At 32.4% G+C, this 24,091-nt stretch overlaps 1 long non-coding RNA gene and 1 pseudogene across 3 annotated transcripts; both read right to left on the minus strand.

The window, feature by feature from the left end:
• Positions 1-14,376: 14,376 nt before the first annotated feature.
• Positions 14,377-17,716, minus strand: LOC146951249 (uncharacterized). Its single transcript, XR_015027839.1, has 6 exons — positions 17,084-17,716; positions 16,952-16,978; positions 16,522-16,573; positions 16,281-16,331; positions 15,897-15,950; positions 14,377-15,809 (listed from the first exon to the last, which is right to left on the minus strand). It is a non-coding gene; the product is annotated as an uncharacterized LOC146951249 (long non-coding RNA).
• Positions 17,717-21,249: 3,533 nt separating this feature from the next.
• LOC146951250 (SKP1-like protein 21 pseudogene) lies at positions 21,250-23,969 on the minus strand (annotated as a pseudogene). Of its 2 annotated transcripts, none has more exons than XR_015027841.1 (2): positions 23,704-23,969; positions 21,250-22,457 (listed from the first exon to the last, which is right to left on the minus strand). The product of XR_015027841.1 is annotated as an SKP1-like protein 21 pseudogene, transcript variant X2 (transcript). The 2 variants fall into 2 exon arrangements; XR_015027840.1 differs by having other exon boundaries at positions 23,689-23,969.
• Between the last annotated feature and the right edge of the window lie 122 nt (positions 23,970-24,091).

The following is a 24,091-nucleotide window of genomic DNA, read 5'->3' on the forward strand; positions in this document are numbered from 1 at the left end:
GTGTTTTCTGCACTCTTTCCTGCTCTCTCTCTCTATCTCTCCCCACACACTCTCTCACTTTTTTTCTTCCCACATATCCCAATACAATGATGATATCACAATAGAGGAAGGAATCAGCTGTAGCACATTGTATCGTGTGACTAACAATATCCTGCTGCTCATCTTGCCGTTTGATTAGTGTTGGGATTTGTGTTGTCTACTTCTAATATATAAAACTGACAAAAAGTTTATTTTTTTTATTTTTTTTTTTATAAATAAGTCAAGAATATGAAAAAAAAGACAACTCTGAAATGAAGTCTGCTCTTCACAGCTCAAAGGAGAACTACTTTTGTTGCTGTTCTTTCCAATTTACATGTTTAATTATTACAATTTGTTTTGCGTTTTATGGTTGAAAATATTACTATTTGTTAATTTTTATACTTTACGTAATATTTTTATCGACTATTATTACTGTTGTGAATTCGGTAACTTCAAATCTCACATCAATCAAATTTACATTTGTGAGTAAGGATCAATGACAATTGATAACAAAACAACTACACCAAAATTAGATTTAATCTAACAAACAAGTGTAAAACAAAACCACAATGGAACTAAAGAATAAACAAGAAAAAAAAAGTAGAGAAAAAAGAACAACCCCAAAGTATTGTTTCCCCAGTTCGATCCAACAATAATATACTCTAAAGAAGAGATTGATCTCTCCAATCCATTATCAATGAGTTATTTACAAAGAGAGACAAAAATGTTACAACAAATTAGCTTCAACAAGTTCTACTTGAACAAACTTAATTTCTACCTTTTCCCAATCTTCTCCCCTGAATAATAGACTCAATGATTTCATTCACCAAGGTGTTTCCTAACTCTAAAATTTAACCCCCATAAGAGAACTAATCATTAGTCATTGATTTCCTAAGGCTCTTCTAGTTTGATCTGCTAAGACTCTCCTTTGATGTGTTTCCAAAATCATGAATCTCTTCTCAAAAGGCACCAACCATCTCTGAAGAACCGTGTATTTTCATTCTCCAAGATTCACATCTTGAAGTTTTGAATCACACCCAAAAACCCCCAACCTTTAGTATCTAAGTACCTTAAAAAAAAATTCACTTGGTTAGATTCACTGAGCTTACTCAACAAATGAGTCAACGAGTGCTTAAACAGTGTTTCAGATCCTGTCAAATTGTGCACAATCTACACAAATCGTGTCATAATTTTAGGTCAATACACAGTGTAGTACCAAACATTATCCAAAATTGTGTCACGGTTTCATCCCTTCTGATCACGATTTTTCATGATGCAAACTTCAATTTCTAATTCAAAATCATGTCACGATGTTGCAACACCAACTAAAATTTTTATCACCGCTTTTTAAAGTTATTTTAGTAGATATGATAATTGTAAAATATATCAAATAAATAAACATTAAATTAATTTCAACATAGCAGACTTTAACATATTACGAAAATGAAAAAAGAAATATAAAAATGGTTTTGGATTTGAGGTAACATTTCGGTGTCTTTGTTTCTATCTCTCTTTAAACCATTTATTCTCTCTCATCAAAATAATTTATTTTAATTATTCATCCAATATTCTCTTTCATCTAAATTGAACCAAAGACACTCAAATGCACCAAAGTTAAAGGTACTACTAAGTGCCATCCGAACTATTGGAGTATTCAACATAGTAGACTTTTAACATATTACGGTTTTTCTTAGTATATAAAAATGACTTTTTAGTAAAGAACGATTAAAATATTGGAGTATTAAACTAAATTAATTAGGTAAATAAAGCTAGATTCCCGCATAAAATTAAGGAATTCAATACGAGCAGGTAGCTACATTATCTAATTTTTATGCATACTAAGAAACATTGTCTAATCTTCTCCGTACATGATTACGTAACAAAGATAAATTATTTGTTTGCGACAATCTTCCAAATCCTAGTAAGAAATGGAGTCTTTTACTAATTTGAAGGTTTTTTTTTTTTTTTAAATTAAACTATGTAAAAAAGGGAAAATGTCTTCAATAGGTGTATCTTAAGAAAGATAGTTAAAAGATAGAGAAATGATATTTTGACAACTTTTGGACAACTTTCTCTCTCATACTCACGTGATATTGTTATCCTCTCTCTTCATTTTTCTCTCTCCATTGTTTTTGATCAATAAGAAGTGAGAAAAACAAGGTTGTCAACAAAGTTGTCATCAAATAGATGTCAAAATATCATTACTCTAAAAGATATAACGTGATATGTGTGTAGGAAAACCAATATTGTCCAGATATAATTGTTGAATTAAAAAATAGAGTACAAGAGACGTATTTTTTTTTATGAGAAATGATATTTGAACAATATTTTTTAACAACTTTTATGACGAATGTTTCTCTTATATTCACATTGTCCTTCTACTTTCTCTCTCTATTGCTTTGATTTTTGTGCCACTACCTAAATTTTTTTTGTATAATTTAATTGTCTAACAAATTGTCACAAGAAAGGATTGTTCAAATAACATTGCTATTTTTCTATGAGTAATGATATTTTGACATCCATTTGATGACAACTTTGTTGACAACCTTGTTTTTCTCACTTCTTATTGGTCAAAAACAATGGAGAGAGAAAAAGGAAGAGAGAGAATAACAATATCATGTGAGTATGAGAGAGAAAGTTGTCCAAAAGTTGTCAAAAAATGGTTGTCAAAATATCATTTCTCTTTTTCTATAGGCAGTACATTCAATCTCATACAAACTACAAAGGGACTTAGCCCAAACAAGTTGGAAAATAGAAAGAAAAATAAAAACACATTAAACGAAAGCATAATTCCAAAACAATGCCGCCAATAAGAAAAATAGAGGCAATCATACCAAAGGGCTTAAAATACATGGTTGTTCAAATTAATTAATCATGCACTACACTACACAAATATGCGATAAAAATTTGATCAAAATAACACTTAGTCCAATCCTTTTTTTCATAGAAAAAAATATCCTTTAGGCTGTGATAGCAAGGGTCGGGTTCTTCTTATCCCTTATCTATTTCTTTCGTTCTTTCTTTTTGCTTTTATTTTTTCATGCTCTTAAAAGTACTTTTATTTCAAAGAACCAGATTCATGCAAGCATATGTGTACTCCCGAATTGATTAGAATAAATTGATGGCAATGTCCCACTCAAGAGTGATCACTGAGATTAGACATCAACAAACTTAACTTTTTAACACAAAAATAAGTGCTTCATTTATATCACATGCCACATGTTGTAAATTCCTCCCAAAACGCGTTACCAAGTCGATCAGTTCAACTCAATATACATGAACAATGTGTGTGTCCATTATATAGGGTATTTTTTTTTTTTGTTTTTGGGGTCATTAGATAGGGTATATACCCGTCTAACAAATCGTTCATGGTGTACCCGCAAAAACGACAAGAAGAAAAAACAAAAAATTTCAATGGAATAATTAGCCCATCTTAAAAGTTAAAACCCTAAGAACACCTATAATTTGAAGTGCTTGGACTTTTTTAACAACTGCTTATAGGTTTCTTAATCATAAACATGAGTATTATTTTTATGTGTCTCTTATGTGACTTTGGATTGGCCGTGAATTAGTGAGAGTTCATATTTAAAAATTGGAAGAATTTAAATATAGAGTAGTTAAATGAAACTAAATAAATAAAGGTATATATTAGTCGAAAAAATTACAAATGTTGTATTAATATTTGACAATTGCTTTGAGAGTGTAAATTAAAATTGCAATTTTTGTTATGGAGTTGTGTAATCAAATTTCGCAATGTTGATCGTAGTTGAAATATTTATGATAAACATACAAAATGTGAACATTTATAAAATTTTGATTGGATGATTGTGTAAAAAAAAAATTGTGCTATCAACTTTGCTATTTAACTCATCAAATATATTTCTTTATCCATAAAACTTGGAAAGAATATGAGATGTTGAAGAACGATACACCACTCAACCTTATCTATAAGGATAGAGTATCTCATAGTGATGGTGGATCAATGAAAGAAATGCTCTACGAACGGAAGTTTTGGATGAAATTTATGGTGGAGATGATGGTGCACAAGAGTGAAGCTGCACACGCAGACACATCGACATTTAAGTTAGTATAATAATTGAGGTGAGTGAGAGTTTTAGAACGAGACATACTGTTGGAACACTAGTTAATTCTAGTGAAGAAAATTGAAAAGAAAAACACTATGAAAAAACTAGTGTGTGGGTGTGACTTAAAAATATCCCATATTGAAGGGTCACCCCAACTAGTAAGTGTTTATATATGGGAAAAGTGACCTCCAAGGGTGTGCCCTTGGGGTACCCAATTTTGTGAACGGGTGAACGCTTAAAAAAAAAATTGATATATATTTTTTTGTCACTTGAAAATGTTAAATTAATTAATTAATTAATTTAATCATTATCCGTAAACGCTACGCGTAACAAATAAATTTGTTACGATCCGACCCGATCCAAAAGAATATCCAGAAACTTCCGGATATATCCAATTAAGAAACAAAACGCGTTTGCTTAAGGATTAAGCAGACTTAATCCCCAAGTCACTCGTTTTTTGTTACAAACTCTCCCTATAAAAGGAGAGCTCGCCCCATTTGATTCTTTACACCGAAAATTCACAGTCGATGCTTCCTGTGTTTTTTCCTCTCTTCTCCCTCCGACTTGTTTTTAACAAGTTTCTTCTGCTTCTACTCCTTTCTGTCCCTTCGGTATTAAGAGTGTTCTTAAGACCATAGTCCCTTGGTCTTAAGTTCATAGTCCCTTCGATTATATATGATTCTTCGGAATATAGAGTACTATTAAGATCATATTAAAGAATGATCTTAACAGTATATATATATATTATTTTAAAGAGAAATGGTGGTATCACCATATTTGAGTGGTCGTAGTGCCATATTCATGTTTTGGAGAAGTTAGAATGGTGGTAACACCATATTTGAGTGGTCTCAGCACCATAATAGAATGGTAATAATACCATATTAATTTGAACGGTTTCGAATAGAGCGGTTACGTACCGTATCGAGTGGCTTCGATCAAACGATTGAGCCATATTTTGAGGGTGTAATTCTCGAACGATTTTTCTACAGTGCAGTAGTTAATCGAACAGTTGTAGCTGGGCTTGTTTTATCCTGGAGGCGGCGTGGTTGATAGTTTACCTTGCACAACTTTGGGTAGTGCCACGAAACGTCTTAAAGAGAGCGACCTGGTCGTGACTCAACCTAGTAACAACTTCGGTAGATAACATAATTTGGAAATCCAAATTTAACAGTTTGGAAATCCAAAAACAACAATTTTAAGACGTTTCTATATGCTATGTCTACCGAAGAAGTTACATATTGAGGTTAAGTTGTCCCTAAATACATTAAGGATAAATCAAGCTATAGATTTACATCTTTCGAATGAAACGATGAAGTGATTGTTGTCTCAATCAACAACACTAAAAATTTATTTGATGAAAACAATAATTTGTTACAAAACAAATTATTTGTTACAGAACCAAACAAGTTTAGTTTGTTACAAAACATAAAAAAATTGTTTGAAGCGGAAAATAAAATAATGCAAAAGGCTGTTATTTTGTTATGAATTCTAAAAGTGTTTTGTTTTTTTTTAAAACATTGATATCACGTACTGGTTTTCAAATCTTTAACAAGAATTGATAAACATATGCATCGATCGCTTTACATAATCCAAACTTGTAAATATGCAATAAGGAAAATAAATGGAATTGTGAAATTCTATTTATGTTTAAGAAAGAATCTGAATTTCATATTTCTATTGAATAAGACTGAGTTGACTCAGACTTAAAGAGAGACTTGTGTACCATGCACTCTTGTGGAAAAAGATTGCACTTTGATGGTATGTTAAAAAATTAAATTCTCCTTCTATGTTATTAGTTGTGTGATTTTAATATTTGACATATCAAAATTGATCACGAACAAGTGTTTAATTTTAAACTTGAGTAACTTGGACTTAATTCCAAAGTTATATAATTAAACAATTTTATTTATTGCAGTCAAGATATATGAATCAAAAATTCATATAAATTAGAATTTAGAGGATATGAATCTCTAAACATAATGATATGTGTTAATTTAATGACACATAAATTAGAAATGATAAAATGATATTTTTATCATATTTATTGATGACTGTGAACTTTGGAAAAATAAAATTGATATGCTTGAATGTTCAATTTTTTATAACGAAAATTGAAATTTATAGAGTACCCAAGTCTAAGAACAAAAATTCTAATTAAGAAATTTTTGAAGAAAAGACAATCCAACTTGTCTTATTTTTCGAACTTGGGATTGTCTGGACTATATTAAGATCCTGGACCCCAAGAGAGTTGAACTCACTAGTAGAGCCTATGAATATGTATTCATCGGGTATGCGATAAATAACGAAACATATAGGTTTTATGACCTAAATGTTAAAGTGATCATAGAATTTAAAAGATGTCGAATTCTATGTAAATATTTACCCCTTTAACTAAAGAATAGTGGGGGCACTAGTGGGGGCTCTAATGGGAGCACGACATTAGTGGGGGCAAATTAAATTTCCCTTTTAAAAATTAAGAACTAGTGGGGGCACTAAATCTGATCACATTCATGTTATCAGAAATAGTTATGAAACAGTTATGAAAACATCGTACGAGATGTTATAGAACCTCAAGGAGGTAAGAAAGCTAAAATTGCTAAAGAGTATGAACTTGGTTTATACAATGGAAGAAGATCCATTAAGCCTTAAAAAGCTATATCCTTAATGGATGCTGAATTATGGCAAGAAACAATAAACGATGAAATGGATTTTCTAGAGTCTAACAAAACATGAAACTTAGTTGACTTGTCTCATAGTTGCAAAACCAATCGGTTGTATTTGGATTTTTTTAAAAAAAATAAAATAAAAAAAAAAGGAACTAAAACCTGATGGTACGGTTGATGAATACAAGACTTTCCTTGTAGTCAAAGGTTTTAGAAAAAGAGAAAAATATAGACTTCTTCGACATTCATTCACCAGTCACGAAAATCATATCCATAAGAGTACTAGTCCCTTTAGCCGCCGTTTATAACTCGATAGTACTCCAAAAGAATGTGAAAGTTGCCTTTTTATGATGAACTAGAAGAACAAGTCTATATGGAACAACCTGAAAAATTTTGCAATTCATGGACAAGAAAACAAGGTCTATAAGTTAGATAATTATTTGAATGGTCTAAAATAAACTCCTGAGGAATGGCATGAAAAATTTGACATTCTAATGTTATCGAATGAGTATAAAGTGAATGAAAGTGACAAATAATATTTGCACGATCATATATCTCTATGAAGACGACTTGCTCATATTGAAAGATTCATGTTATGAATTATGTGAAATCATTGTTTATCAACAACATTGATAAGAAAGACCTAAACAAAAAAATTGAAGTAATTCTTGGTTTCAAGATTACTAGATCAGAAAAGATAACTTTTTTGATAATTCTCACAAAGTTGAGAAGATCTTAAAGAAATGTAAACTTGCAATCACATATTATGATCCAAGTGTAAGAACACTTGAGATGGAATTAGAAAAACAGAATATACGAGCATCATTGGCAGCACTTAGGTATGCCACTGAATGTATTAGATCCGACATTGTCGATGTCGTGAAACTCTTGTGCAAGTTTACTAGTAGACGGATGAGAAGCATTTCCATACTATAGAAAGAGTCATGAGGTGCCTTAAGAAGACTATGACTCTAAGATTACTTCACTAGGAGTAACATATTGTACTTAAATGGTACAAGATATAAAATAGAACATCTTTCAGATGAATATTTAGCGAATAGTGTTTGCACATTGAGCATCACTAGAGGAGTTGTTTGTTAAAACAAATGATATTGACTCAGTCCACTATGGAATGAATCTGAGATGAGAACACTAGATAAAACTAGTGAAGAAGCAAGTTGGCTAAGATCCTTGCTAGCTGAGATCCCTCTATGGGAAAAACCGTTACTTGCTGTGTTAATTCATTGTGATAGTACCGCGGCTATTGCAAAGATTAAGAATCGGTATTACAATGGTAAGAGACGACAGATAAGGCGAAAACATAGCACGATTAGAGAGTGTATCTCTAAATGGGGCGGTTAGAGTTGATTTTGTACGTACGAATAAAAACTTAGCTGATCCTTTGACGAAAGGACTTAATAGAGAGAAAGTCCAAGAAACATCCAGTAGGATGGGACTAATGCCTATAGCCCACAAATGATGGTAACCCGACCTATATGACTGGAGATCCCAAGACTTAGGTTCAATGGGTAAAAACAAGTCATGAAGTGGTAGAACATGCTATGAGAGAAAGAATTGAGAAAGCATGATCCTGCAGCGAAAGAAGGATGAGGTAATAGTAACTCTTAATGAGATCTATACTCTATGTTGAGTGGGGTACACAACTACAGGAGTACCCTTGATAGACTCACCTATACGAATGTGGAACTTAGGCCGGTCCTATGGAATTTCGAGGCAGAATTCCTAGAGCATTCGTTAAAACCGGGATACACGTGCAGGGCCTTAAAATGCACGGGCTTTTAGAATACACCTATGAAAAGGTTTGTGTGTGGATTCTATGTCTGAGATAGAGTTCAATGCTGTAAGCAACTCTTGTTAAATCAGAATACCTTCCACTATGCAAAGGTTCAAGTTGTTGGCGACACCTTTGTATATTAGCAAATCTTATGGAAACGTTTTACGTTATTTCTCGAAACCATTTTGAAGTCAAGTGGGGGATTGTTGGAACACTAGTTAATTCTAGTGAAGAAAATTGGAAAGAAAAACACTATGAAAAAACTAGTGTGTGGGTGTGACTTAAAAATGTCCCATATTGAAGGGTCACCCCAACTAGTAAGTGTTTATATATGGGAAAAGTGACCTCCAAGGGTGTGCCCTTGGGGTATCCAATTTTGTGAACGGGTGAACGCTTAAAAAAAATTGATATATATTTTTTTGTCACTTGAAAATGTTAAATTAATTAATTAATTAATTTAATCATTATCCGTAAGCGCTACGCGTAACAAATAAATTTGTTACGATCCGACCCGATCCAAAAGAATATCCAGAAACTTCCGGATATATCCAATTAAGAAACAAAACGCGTTTGCTTAAGGATTAAGCAGACTTAATCCCCAAGTCACTCGTTTTTTGTTACAAACTCTCCCTATAAAAGGAGAGCTCGCCCCATTTGATTCTTTACACCGAAAATTCACAGTCGATGCTTCCTGTGTTTTTTCCTCTCTTCTCCCTCCGACTTGTTTTTAACAAGTTTCTTCTGCTTCTACTCCTTTCTGTCCCTTCGGTATTAAGAGTGTTCTTAAGACCATAGTCCCTTGGTCTTAAGTTCATAGTCCCTTCGATTATATATGATTCTTCGGAATATAGAGTACTATTAAGATCATATTAAAGAATGATCTTAACAGTATATATATATTATTTTAAAGAGAAATGGTGGTATCACCATATTTGAGTGGTCGTAGTGCCATATTCATGTTTTGGAGAAGTTAGAATGGTGGTAACACCATATTTGAGTGGTCTCAGCACCATAATAGAATGGTAATAATACCATATTAATTTGAACGGTTTCGAATAGAGCGGTTACGTACCGTATCGAGTGGCTTCGATCAAACGATTGAGCCATATTTTGAGGGTGTAATTCTCGAACGATTTTTCTACAGTGCAGTAGTTAATCGAACAATTGTAGTTGGGCTTGTTTTATCCTGGAGGCGGCGTGGTTGATAGTCTACCTTGCACAACTTTGGGTAGTGCCACGAAACGTCTTAAAGAGAGCGACCTGGTCGTGACTCAACCTAGTAACAACTTCGGTAGATAACATAATTTGGAAATCCAAATTTAACAGTTTGGAAATCCAAAAACAACACATACTTTAATATATGTGAGATTATGCTATGTGTAGCCAAAAGTCTCCTCCTGAGCAATTACTACTAAGAAAAAGCAGGATAAAATTGTGACAAGAAGGGTTTGATTTTAGAAAAAGGGTAGGAAAAGGAATGAATGAGAATGACACAGCTTCCACATCAAAACAATATTTGGAATCTCTCATCTCATGTCTTGTACTTGTCCAAACACACTACCTACACAGTTAATTTTTTTCAAATTTGGTTTCATTGTCTTTGGCACGTTTAATTTGCTAAGTGGCTAAGCACGAGTGGGGTGGGGATGTATATTTACTGTTCAGGTTTTGCGTGTGTAGTGTGTACACATAACATATAGTGCAACAAAGAGGCTGCTGTTTTATCATTCCGTGTATATGGACTGTGTGAGAATTGAGAGACCACGTCTAATTTTCTCCCACGTTTTCTAACATCAACATCTTCGAATATACACTCTACCACAAAAGATGACTCCAACAACTCCAATTCCATACCATTTTATTTTGATACATATCCTTAATTAACTTCCATTGTGGCATCACCCTGCTCCATTCCATTCCACCCCACCTTTTTTTTACCAAAACTTACAACAATCCATTAATAATCCATTTTGTCTTTTTTAGCAAAAGCTGGAGATTGATCTAATATTTATATAAATACTACTATTTGTTACGAAACATTTATAAAAGAGAGAGACAATAGAAAAAAAATAGTTTATATTTAATCAATCTTGTTCTAATTGGTCATCTATGAGCAGCGACGGATCTTTTTGAGAGCCTATGGTAGTCACAACTCCCTCATATATGGTGTTAATACTATATACATACTCTATCAGGTGTTTCACATGTGTCGTAGTGGAAAGTGAAGGCGTTTTGTATCAAGAGGTCGTGAGTTCGACTCGAACCATTGCTCATGTGGTAATATTTAAACACAATGAACCACCGCACCACATAACAATTTGTGTGTACTATATGTGTGTGTGTGTGTGTGTGTGAGAGAGAGAGAGAGAGAGAGAGAGAGAGAGAGAGAGAGAGAGAGTCGAGCGATCGGCCTAAGATCTAAACCGGTAAAGCATGGACTTTAAGGGTCTATTTGTTTTGGCGGTAAGATCTGAACTAGACTTTAAGGTCTATTTGTTTTGGCGGTCGATGAAAAGTGGATGTACGTTTGGACAAATGCCACAATTTGTAGCTTTTGTATTTCGACATTTTGTGACGAATTCAAGAGGAAATAGTGAGCCTAAAAACTAAAACAGACACATACTAAGCCTAAAAAAACAGTTTTTTTCACATATTAAAAGACCTCAAAAGAATAACATTCAAGTATAACAAGTAAAATGTCTCAGATCCTTTAAAAAAAAAAGTAAAATGTCTCGGATGTATAAGTAAATACACCACTTAATAAATTTAATTAAAATATTTTGCATCTCAAAAACAAGATAGGTCAACTTTAAAAGAAAATTACAATAAGATATTATTTTTAAAACTTTTTTTGTCAATAACGTTCAAAAGAGTTTGCCTCAAACACAAATAAATGTTGAACCGATATTAGAGAAAACGAGTGGTGTATTAGATGTTGCCACATGGCCCACATGTGATTCATGTGTTTCTTGTTAACAAAACCCGTATAACAATTAGCATTTGGTATTTACATACATTACAAAAGACGGTAATCTTTTGATAATCATTCTTCCATTCATGCCAACTAAAGATCAAGTTTATGACTATATGCTTTTAATTAAGGGATTGGATTGTCTAACTATGTTTTTCCTTACTTCTCTGATTTCTTGAGAAATAGACACAAGAAATCTGCCAACCATTTTTGTTGTTTTTGTTTATTTATATTGATTATTATATTGTACATTATGTTAACCATCATTGATAAGATGACTCCACTATTGCGGTAGCTAATTTTTTCCTACTCCGATAGTCCGATTCATTCCCATATCCCCCTTTTTATTGGGCTTTTTATTTTCTCTTTCATAGTTTTATTCTTCATTTCATTCATTGCCCCCATCAACTTGTCTTTTTGATAGTTCTTTGTGTAGTGACCTTTTTTGTTTGCTTTTATTATGTGAAATGAATGATTGACTCATGCGCCGCTATAGTACTCTCCTACTAAAAATGTGTCTATTTTGTAAATATCATAAGTAATATATGGATTCCACTTTTGCACAATATAGGAGGAATAATAGTGTCATTGTTCCTTGGAAGAAAAATAGGGTTTTGGTTTTGGCTTGGACACCCACAACCACAAGGAACTGTTCAAGTGCAATAAAAAAGGTGCTCTCAATTAATTCTTGAATTGATGTTAATAAAGGCACCGACTGTACTATATTATAAGTTGGAAGTTGGACCTGAGAGGCCTAAGAAAGCAATGCACTGAGTTCATGCTTTGGGGAGAGGAGATGAATTAGTCCAATACAGTATGATGGAGTGCAAGAATATTTTTAGACAGTGTAATTAATTTGTGAACATGTTGCGTGAGCCAGGTTAAAGTTCCTTCCAAATTAATGACTATACTAGTTTACTCAAGAAATCACATGTCCAATTTTTGTAATATCAGACCGGCGATGATGGAAAGCAACTTCTCCCACGACAACAGAACACATATATAGGAGAGAGGTACAGGTTTTAACCGGTACAAAGGTACCTTTGTCATCACGGATACATATACCAATACCTGTACTATTCAACTGATCCGAAAATGAAGCATCAAAATTACATTTCAGACAGCCTCTCTGTGAACGCTGCCACCTAACCGAAACCATATCACTCGTTGTTGTTGGAGAATGATTTCGAGTTAGGTATGAATCGCCTTGTCTTACCGGTATTGTGGATGTCGTCCGATCATTACCGGTGTTGTTGGCGTTGCTGAAATGTTGTAGAATATTCAATGCAAGTGTTTATTGATTCTCATTGATTCATCGATTTTCATCCAAATTTTTTGTTACAATAAAAACTCATTGTGTTTCCACGAAAATTATTTGTTTAATAATTTTGTCTGCGGTTCATTTTAGTGAATACTGACATTTTTTTAGCAAAAGACATTGCAATTATAAAAATGAGATTATATATCCTAACGGGACCATATGTATAATGTACTAGTTATTACACCCGTGCAACGCACGGGGAGAAAATTAATTATAAATATATATTTTGTTTGTTATAGCCAATATCAAATTCAGTATATATTTAAAATCATATAAGTATTATTTCTCTAAAAATAATGATAAAGGTATTAACGGAAATATAATAAAAATTGGTGCCATTATTGCAACAAATAATTTTTTTATATCACATACTATATCATGTCGCCCCCATGTTTTTGAATACATTATAAATGGATAAATATGTTTAATTCAATAATACAATTATAAAGAGATATTAATTAATATCAAATATTGTATCATGTCGCCCCCCATGTTTTTGTCATGTGTCTCTAATTACATGTTTTTTTACCAGAAAGATTAAAAAAAACATCAACATTGGATTAGATGATAATTCTTTCCATGTTTTTGGAATGTTTCTAAGTGAGGAAAGAAGAAAAAAAAGAGCAAAAAGAAAGTGAAGGAAGAGAGAAAGGGGTTTGGGATTTTGAGAGATAACATATCCTATAACCTTCGTATTTTTTGGGGTGAAGAATGAGATATTATCCTATTGTAGATTTTCCTTCAATAAAAAAAAAATCCTATTGTAGATTTGGAGAGTATTAGACTTTTTTTTTTTTTGAGCAATGGAGAGTATTAGACATGTTGGTGTCTATTATTGATTGTACGATTATTTGCAATTCTGCCTTAAAGTTAAAGTTTCAATTAATTCCTCTTCTATGTTTTGTCTTATAATTCACATTATAGTTAAGAAATAAGTAAATAGAAATATAAAACAAAGGGATAAAAACTCAGCATTATTAGTTATTTATCATCATCCTCCGTTAACATTTTCTCGAGGGTCAATGCAAATTCTTCTTAATGTGTTTGCACACAATGAAATTGGATTGAATTGATGCTAATGGTATATAAGGAAACAATTTGGATTTGAATTGTGAAAATGTGAAAGAGGGGGGAAGACTCGGTTGGTGTCTTGTTTACAGAGATTGTCTAAAAAAAACCAGCAAATTTGTTGCACATTAACTAATGTTGTTCTATGTCATGATTCTTGTCTGAAATTATATTATACTCCAATGGAGTATAATATAATGGAGTATATATTAATAGAAATAGTGATGATTCAAATGGTTGTTTTCCATTGACATTTTTTTTGTGAATTATATGACGACCAAGTGCAGTGCTATAAATCATGTCAGAGAAAATATTGCTTTTGCAAGTGGAAACAATGCCCTTCCAAATTTCCCTTAGCTATTGCTTGTCTGCAATTAAAATTTTTTCCACGTGATGAAAAAGTTAGAACTATAAATCAAGAAACCAATATGCTTTTGCAAAAACAAAATTGAAACTTAAAGTTAGAACTATAAATTTATTAATTGCTCACACGCACAAGGCATGCCTAGAAGGAATAAATCAAGAATTCAGTTTACATTATCATTGTTGTGGAATATTACTTCGTGTATCTCATTTAGATCAATCAATTTAATTGATATAACCACTTGATCATGGTCTTCTACTTTCAACTCTCCATTGAAACTTGAAAGGAACCAATACCATTATACACTCCAAGTGCATTTTCAGCTCCCTTCATCCTCTTTAACCAATCTCCACGAATGAAAAAAATCTCATTACAAATATCTGAAAATAATTAAGCCCAACAACCCATTAGCTAAAACACATCAATTAGTCATATGTACTTTGACAAATACATCTCAGACAAAATAGAAATAAATTAGTCATAAAAAGTGAAATGTATTAAACAAAAATTAAGATTAGAAGAGTGTGGCAAGTAAAAATAGTAGAAAGAAAAAATGTTTGAATAACTAAATGCTTCATTGCTTTCAAAATCTAATCCACATATAATACTCCTACACCTTGGTTAGGAGAAAGAAGAGGGGAGAAAAAAGACTGGAATGAGATAAGGGTTTGGAAGATTCAAATTTTGAAAAGTAGAGAGGGAAGAACTTGATCCAATTTGAATTATGGGGGTTGAGGAATCTTTCACAGAAAAATAGGTGAAGTTGATGAATCATACAACCTGTTTTTGTTGTACAGTTTTGAAGGAGAGTATAAAGAAAGATTCCTGAAAAAGTGGCAACAGGTCAAATATAGAATGTATGGAAAAGATGCTCTCTGCTGCTATACTTCTTACCAATTCATATTTCGTTTTTTTTCTTTTCTATTAAAGATAAAAATATAAAAAAAAAATAAGCAAATATAATATTAACATAAAATAGAGATGGGAAAAAAATTGAATGAGCTAAAGCCAAGTTGGTGAACAAAGTTAAAAAGATTTCTGAAACCAACATGAATAGTTAAATCCAACAATGAAGTGGGTAAATTGGTTTTGTATGTGAGTAAATTGGTTTGGTTACCAACGACACCAAACAGCAAGAAGGTTAGAGTTTTAAAACAAATTTAAAAGTGTTTTTTATTTTGAAGAACAAAATTAGCAAAGTTATGAAAGAAGAGACTCACTCTAGAAGCAAAGAGCATCAACAACAACATAATTAGAAGGAAGACACAACCATGCTATAGCAAAATATAGTAGATAATTGATAAACAATGATAAATGAGTCATACCAGCATATTGTACACAAAATGGGCTGGTAAAATGAAGTTATATAGTATTGTCAAAAACAACATTAAAATCATTAAAGAGGCACACCTAAGATCATCTACAAAGAAACAAAATACAACGAAATAAACCAAAAATCAATAGAAGATTGCCTGGATATGTAAGTAGCCCTCATAACACAACCCACTCATATAATCTTGCAACCTGCAAAAATGACGTAAAGAAATCGGGAAAATGTGAGATAGCGAAAGTCAGACATTTTACAATCACGTCTAAATTCATAAATAGCACCTTTGCTGCATATTTATGTCCATTGACTTGCAATATCCTAATGCAAACTTCAGACTGCAACATCATAATCATTAGGAAATTGAAACTAGAATATGAATATCAAATATGACACTAACGACAACACAGCCTAATAGTTATGATCTCAAAGCAATTACTCAAACAAATAAGCAAAGGCTTTGTGGGTTAGCAACTTAAACTTGTCATATCAAATTGCATAAATTAATTTTAAATTGTCATCTGCAGCTATTAAACTAACTACACATCAACCAAGTGTAAAACAATTACTTGTAAAATGAAGAACACCGTTAAAACCAATATAGAGGCACATATAAGATCGTTTACAACCAAAAAAAAAAAAGAAACCAAAAGACAGTAGAACCTCACCTAGATATGTACAGAACCTAAGAACACAACCCACTCCAATAATTTCACCACCTGCAAAAAATATGAAAATAAATAAAGAAAATGAAGGATGCAATAGCCATAAATTTTAAAACCACATATAAAATCATCCATATTACTGTAAAATGAAAAACACCATAATAAAATATACACATCTATGATATGATCATCTACAATAAAAAAAAATTGCAAAGGAAGAAAACAAAATACAGATGAACCTCACCTGAAAATGTACAGAAGCTTCAAAATTGCTTCCATATGGAAAATTTCACAACCTGTAAATAAGAGGAAAAACACAACTAATATTATAAATCCTACACCTTCATTCAGACACTTTAACAAACACCTTGTGGGTTGAAGAAATCAGCAGCAGTGCATTTGCAAAATTGAAAAAACTAATTAAACACATTGGGGTTTCTTTTGAGGAAATTCTACTACCAACTAATACAATAACCTAGTTCTCGTTTTGGTTCAAAATCAAAAGAAAAAATTGAGGTTTCAGCAAAAGCATCAAAACAATCGTAAATGTGAACAAACAATTGAACATTCAACAAAAGAATAATAATATGGAATCAATTCATGAAATAAGAGATAGAAAGCAAGATGAAGACTCTTAACACATTTTTAACTTATAGGGAGATGAACAAATTTACCTTATCATAGCTTGTGGTTGTTCATTTCTGTCAAAAACATTCAAAATATGAAAAAATGAGAAAAACCTAAGCCATAATTTGATTGAAAAAACGAACGAAAATGAAGATGAGAGATAGAGAGACAGGAACAACCGTTGAGTTCGAGTAGAAACCATTGATTGTCGGTGGCGGTGGATTCATCAGCACTGAAGGCGGAGGATCGGTTAAGTCGGCGGCAAATATGGTGTTCTAGATTGGATCCAAGAAGTGTGTAGAGTAAGAGGGATGTGAAGCTCTGAATCGCAGAATGAATGAGAGAGAGTGAGGAGGAGGGGAAAGGTTTGAGTTATGAGAAGTTTGTTTGGAGTTTCGCTAAAATTTTGGATCAGATAGCATCTTCACTTGTCTTTTAGTGGATTTGAATTTCAAATGAAAAAATTTCCCTCCTATTGCATGAAAGCTAAATTTGGCTAAAAATGTGATCTTTGAGTTTTTGTGATGTTAGGTGGATGACCTAGAAATTTGACACTTGTCAAAATCTACCCAAAATGAAACCTACAATAGTCTAATATTAAGATTAAGATGTGTAATAATTTTACGAAAAAGAAAATATCTAAAGCAAATGAAAAGTTTTAATGTTTTGTGTTTTGTAATATGAAAGCATCAAATCTTTTTTTTTAGGCCTTTGAGGAGAGGTACTTATGCTCGGAATGATTGCGAAGAGGTATTATGCACCACTATAATATGTATGTATGGAGCATAATAAAATGCTTAAGTTATTCTAATTTCAGAGCAAATCGGGATAGGTAAGTAAAAGCTAAAAAGGGCAAAGATGCAGAAAGAAAATCATGTCAATGATAAATGTTGAAAATCATTGTTGGTCAATAAGGCAAAAAGCAGGGTTGAAACTTAACAGAGACTTGATGTTCAAGTTTATCCACTTCGATACAAGTTGCAAAAGTTTTATTTTTTTTAGGGAAAGTTGTAAAAGTTTTATGATGGATATATGTAAATAAATATGTACATGAAAATGTTAATCAGTGTCCTTAAGACGTTAGTTAATGAGATTAATATAGTTAAAAAAAATTGAATTTGGATAGTCAAACTCTTAAAAGTGTAACGAATATTCTTTTCAATGTAAAATATTATACATTTGTTTTCCTTAACTAGTATCTCGAAGACATTTATTAGCATGACTCATATGTATATAATACATCGTTTATAGAACAGAAATGATAATGAGTCTCCAGAAACTTTTTAAAATTCTTAATAATTTTTAATAAAAAATTATATATCCAATTGAAGTATTTAAATTTTTTTGAATAATTTTATTAATTTAAAATCATTAAGAGTGTTTTAGAACATGACCCTTTATAAAACGTTTTTTATTTCCTGCGATGCCCATAAAACGACAAAAGATGCATTGCAATTACAAATCATCTAAAAACATGCATTCAAACGGCAAAAGTTTAGAGATGCTTACATTTGAAGTACTATGGGAGGTGGAGAAAGTAGTATCATATATTTCTGCTTAAATTTCATGTACTATTTTTTTTTTGCTCAAACCTGTCTCATTGTAGTTTTTGCAAGTCCTTCTTTGTGGGTCTGAGAAATTATTTTCCCTCTACATTGCTCTCGTGTGCCCTTCAAAATTTAAATTTACCTTGTTTGAATTCTATAATCCTAAATATGTTTTTCATTTTTTTGGAATATAGAATTCGAAATCACTTTATACTTCAACAAGAACAACATAACATAACAATGTAATTCAAGAACAATAATAGTTGCATTACAATAACATAATTAAACACAACAATGTAACAAGATTATAGATCAATCAAAATAAATTCACTATGAGAACTATCCATGCATTTCTTCAAAATGAGCTAATTCATCAATCTTCTAAAAACAAGTCAATGCAATGTTTGTCATTAATTCTTCCATTAGCAGGTTAGAAGAGATCCAAATATGCACCTAAAAAAGAATGCACTGTTTTAAGGTCTTCTGTTGAGGTCGAATATCATGCTTGAGCCACTTTACCTTGTGAAATACAATGGCTTCATTATCTCCTTGCTGATTTGCATTTACCAAATTACCACCCCTTCTGCTGTCTACTGTGATAATATTTCAGCCATCTACTTAGCTCGCAATCCTACCTTCCATGACGCGCACAAGACATACTGAGATTGACTGCCATGTACGTGGTTCGTTAGAAAATTCAAAACGGCATTATTCATTGCTTGCTAGTTCAGTCTTCTTCACAATTGGCTGTTGCGTTTACTAAACATCTTCAATGCTACTTCTTTTCTGTCTTTTATAGAGAATGTTCAACAGTAATGTGTGCAATAACTGAATATAAACCTTTTTATTTTTTCATAGCTATTCAAGTTCAAAATGACATTTATGTGGTTGGTCTTGCTCTGATAATGTTAAACAAGATTCTGTGTATGTCTCTGAGTAATCATGCAAAAGATGTTGAGAGCGAGATCTCTCATAAGTTGTGCATTCTTAGGAATCCAAGTTTGTATTTGTGGTTCTGGAAGATACATATGCAGCAAGCATGTTGGCAACAATCAAACTGATGGTGAATCCAGCAATCACCAAATTATCGTTCTCAATGCTTCATCTAATCAAATTTCTTGTTGATTTAGTTGTGTTTGCATGTATTGTATTTCAGCCTATGTTATATGAATAATGTATGAATATATATTTGTTGTTGCAGCTCTAAGGCATGATGTGTTTTACATGAATAGGCCTGTAATTTTTACTTATGAAGAGTTTTTTTTTTTTTTTTTTTTTCACTCAACCAATGGTTTCTCTGATTCAAATCTGCTTGGACGTGGAAAATATGGTTCTATTTATTATGGCCTTCTTCTTGAGCAACTTATTATAAGTATTTTGCAGGAAAAAGTATATGGCAAGTATTATTCCCTTGATTTTTTTGGTATGTATTTAAATCCTTCAAGGAAGTTGCAATTAAAAGAATGACAGCTACTAAAACTAAAGAATTTATGTCAGATAAGAAAGTTTTGTGCAAGCTTCATGCCAATCTGGTAATTTCTTTGTTGTTCAAAATAAATGACATGCTTTAATTTTACAGCAAATTCCTTGCAGCATTTATGAGTTTAAGTTCTTCCTTTGTTAATGAATTTGTCAAGGTAGAATTGGTCATTGCTAATCATGATGAACTTTTCCTTGTTTATTAATATGCTCAAAAGCGTTCACTCGGCAGCCATTTGCATGATCCTCATAAGAACGGTAAGATCTTGCTTCTATGCTCAAGTGTTTTTGTTAAAGGAAAACTACAAGACAATTTTCTTGTCTTGCAAGCAGGTCATTCAACACTTACTTGGATCACAAGGGTTCAAACTCTGCTTGATGCTGCTAGAGGCCTGAATATATACATGAACATACAAAATCTTGTTATGTTCGTCAAGCTATCAAGACAAGCAACATTTTACTTGTGTGTTTTACAGATTTGTTGATTGTAAAATCTCTGTCTCTACCTATGTCTCTCTAGATATCAGCTTTTGGGTTAGTACCTCTTGTAGGTAAAACAAATGAGGGAGAAACAACAACCACTAAGGATGTCAGTGCATATGGATATAGAGTATGTCCACTTCACATGTACATAATTCATTCTTACATTGTTGAAAGAGGAAAAAAATATGTGAAAGTTCTCATTTTACTATGCAGATACTTAACAGTATGGCCTTTCAACGACCAAAAGTGATGTCTATGCATATTTGGTGTTGTTCCTTTTGAAATTAGATCTGAGAAGGAGGTCATTATTCAAGTACAGTTTCTCTCAAAGAAGATCACTGTCATCTACTATAAGTTCCTCATATAACTTGATTGTGCAAAGGTGATGTTAATAGAGTAAATATATAGAATAGTCAGACAAGTCCCTAACCTTGTAACAAAATGAGATTAAGTAGCCAAACAAGGCCGGAAGCTTGTGGCTAACTGAGAGGCAGTACCCAATGCCAGTTCTTTTGTAGTCAGTTTTCACATTACAGAAAAATAACAGAATTCTCTTGCTTTCTCTTAGATTCTCTTTATCAACTATGCAATATGCACATAGTTTCTATTAGATGTGTCTTGAGATATGTAAACAAAAACGCCCACATTTTTTCAACTAATATTAGATTGAATGAATGCAAGTACAATTGTCCAAAACGATGCATCTCATCACATCTCATCCATATTTAGCGTGTGCACGTGAATATTGTTTATGAACACTTTGAAACTAATATTAAAACTAAAACTCATAAATACGGCCGATATTATTGTTATTCTTTCTACAAGATAGAAGCACATAAAAATGAACCGCAAAATATAAAACAAAACAAAAATGTCAAGTACACTTGTAAGGAATAAGAAAAATAAAAAATTTCACAACATCCAAATACAAAAACAAAATACTTTTTTTTTTTTTTTGAGGAAATCCAAATACAAAAACAAAATCTTGACGAGCTACGAGCTTTATTTTGAACTCTTAACAAGCTAGGTTACTCCTTAAAATTTCCCTAAGAAAGAAAAGTAAGTGACCTGCAACAATTTCCTTGTCAAAATTTTCAAGCCAAAATCCTTTCCTGCGCTGACGAAGAAAAGTCTTGTATTCTCTCTTGCAAGGAACAATTTAATCTGCGGGCAAATTCTTCCACTTCCCTATCAATTCTTGCTTGTAAGGCCGGATCAATCTCATCATCAATATCATCATTATTATCATCATCAAACTCAACCATAAAATCACCTTGTAAACTTGAGGTCTCACAAGGTTTATCTGTTTCCGCACTTTGGTGTCCGATGTCGTCATGACCATTTACCTTCACATTCTTCTTATGTTGGCCTTTTTTCCTCTTTTTTTTATTCTTAGAAGTAGTTTTAATCTCCTTCGGATCTCCATTAATAAAAGACAGAAGGTCGTCAACTGAACGTTCATCTTCTTCAACATCAACATTCTTCTTTATGCTTTCACGCTCTTTAAGTAGTTCTTTTCTCTTCTTGGCATACAAGCGGTTCAAAAGCCTAATGCTTGGGTCATCAGTGATGTTTAACAAGGGCTCCAATTTCTCTTCCTCGGTAAGATCATCAGGCACACGAAATATGCTGCGTATTTCCTCTGGCGACCTTTTTTCAATTATTCGAGCTAGTGCACGACTTGTGAGATCAATCAATGGCCGGAATTGTAGACTGTGTGCAGCACACGCCAACTCACAGAGCATATTTGTGTCTATCTTAACGAAACTATCATCATACGACTTTCGCTCCTTGTTTGAGCGGCCTGGTGCTTGATGAAATCGACAATAATTAAGAATTAAGCTCCACATTGGAGAACTGACCTGTTGAGGAAGACATACTGCACAATTCTTGGAAGATCCCATGCCTTTTTGCAATTCTTCACATATAAATGGGCAAAACATTGCAATATCTTGCTCCACTTGTTGGGTTGAACCATCAGAAGTTTGAAGCCACACATAAGGCTTTGTCATCTCCATTTCTGACATGAGAACAGGAGAAACACCTAAATGAACAAAAATATTAGATACCATTTTTGCAAAATGTCTTGTCTCCTTTTCTCCTTAATATATTTCATTTTCTTAAGAAATAAGATTTGTTATTTTTAAAAAAACTTGTCTTCCATGGGGCTTTATAATAGAAAAGATTTGTAATTTTTTAAAACCTAACTTACAAATCAGCAAAAACAACAATACAAAGAAAAAACACTAGTCATGAAGCAACATGCTGCTAGTAACTAGGAGTACTCCCAGCCATGAATTAAACTAAAACCCACAACTATAATACTAAAAATGCCAACAGATGGACCTATAAAATCTTGATGATTAAGCACGCCAATCAGTGGCGGATCCACAACCATGGTCTGGGTGGTGGAAAATGTCTAATAATAATTGTAGACATAAAGTAACATAATCAAAAAATTACATTGCATTCAATTGATAATCTATCAAAAAAAACTACATATATGCTCTATAATTTGTTGGACCCATGAAATAAGTATTAAATTGTAAGAAATTAACACAGCCAGTACTCATTTTAAATTATTTCAGTAGCAAATTGTAACAAAAACAAATTTTTAGTCATGAAATATAGAGCTTCAACTTTGTAACAAGCTCGCAGAAAATAGACATAGCAGAGCATAATAAGACATTAAACATTGAAATTTTTTAAATGTAATACACACAACACAAGTACTTAACAGTTGTTCTTATTCTAATTAATATATTAATATTAATACACATACATAACACATCAGTACCAGAATTGAAGGAAATTAAGGGAAGGACATATTCAAATTTCAAAGCAAATCATATCTTATAATGAGTATTAGATGAATCAATTATCTGCATCTAGACCCAACATTTGCATATTTAATCAAATACTCATTTTTGTTAATTAATATTCTTTAAACATACAATCAACAATTCCAAAAATCAACATGTTCCTCACAAATCTAACAAGTCCAAAATTATCAACTTTAGCAAAATGAAACAAATTATGCAAATTCAAAAAATTATCAACTTAAAATGAAACAAATTATGCAAATTCAAAAAATTCTCAACTTTAGCAAAATGAAACAAATTATCCAAATTCATCAAATTCTGAACTTTAGCAAAATGAAACAGATTATACAATTCAAAATTGACCAAGATTCCAATTCAGAAAACCCTAAAATCCAAATTCAGAATTAAAGAAAACCATAAATTAACAAAACCCTAAAATCAAGATCCAATTACCTCTCTAATGCTTACCACACTGTTCGATTCTTCTTCGAAAGGAAGGATTGTGGTGGCGTCAGAGACTCTGCAGACTGGAATCAAACGCAGGAGAATCTGAAATCGCGCCGAAATCGCAGGAGAGAAGAGTTGAGGGAGAGGAGCAGGAGAGAGAGGAGATAGGACGGTGGACGACGGCGGTGGCGGCTGGTAGCTGCCGCCGGTAATTGAGCGGCGGTGAGGCAGAGAAGATGTGATTCGTTCGTGAAGAAATGAGAGAAACAGAACAAAGGGTTAGAGATAAGTATGAAATTCAGTTATGGGCCAAACTATAAATGGACAAAAAAATAAATTAAAAAACTAAATTATGGAAATTATACCCTATACCCCTACGTCTATACCTTCACCCTACAAATTATAAAAA

Source organism: Medicago sativa, chromosome 2, assembly GCF_051527215.1.
Source record: "Medicago sativa cultivar Bolivia chromosome 2, Bolivia_mono, whole genome shotgun sequence".
NCBI classification, from domain to species: Eukaryota; Viridiplantae; Streptophyta; class Magnoliopsida; order Fabales; family Fabaceae; genus Medicago; species Medicago sativa.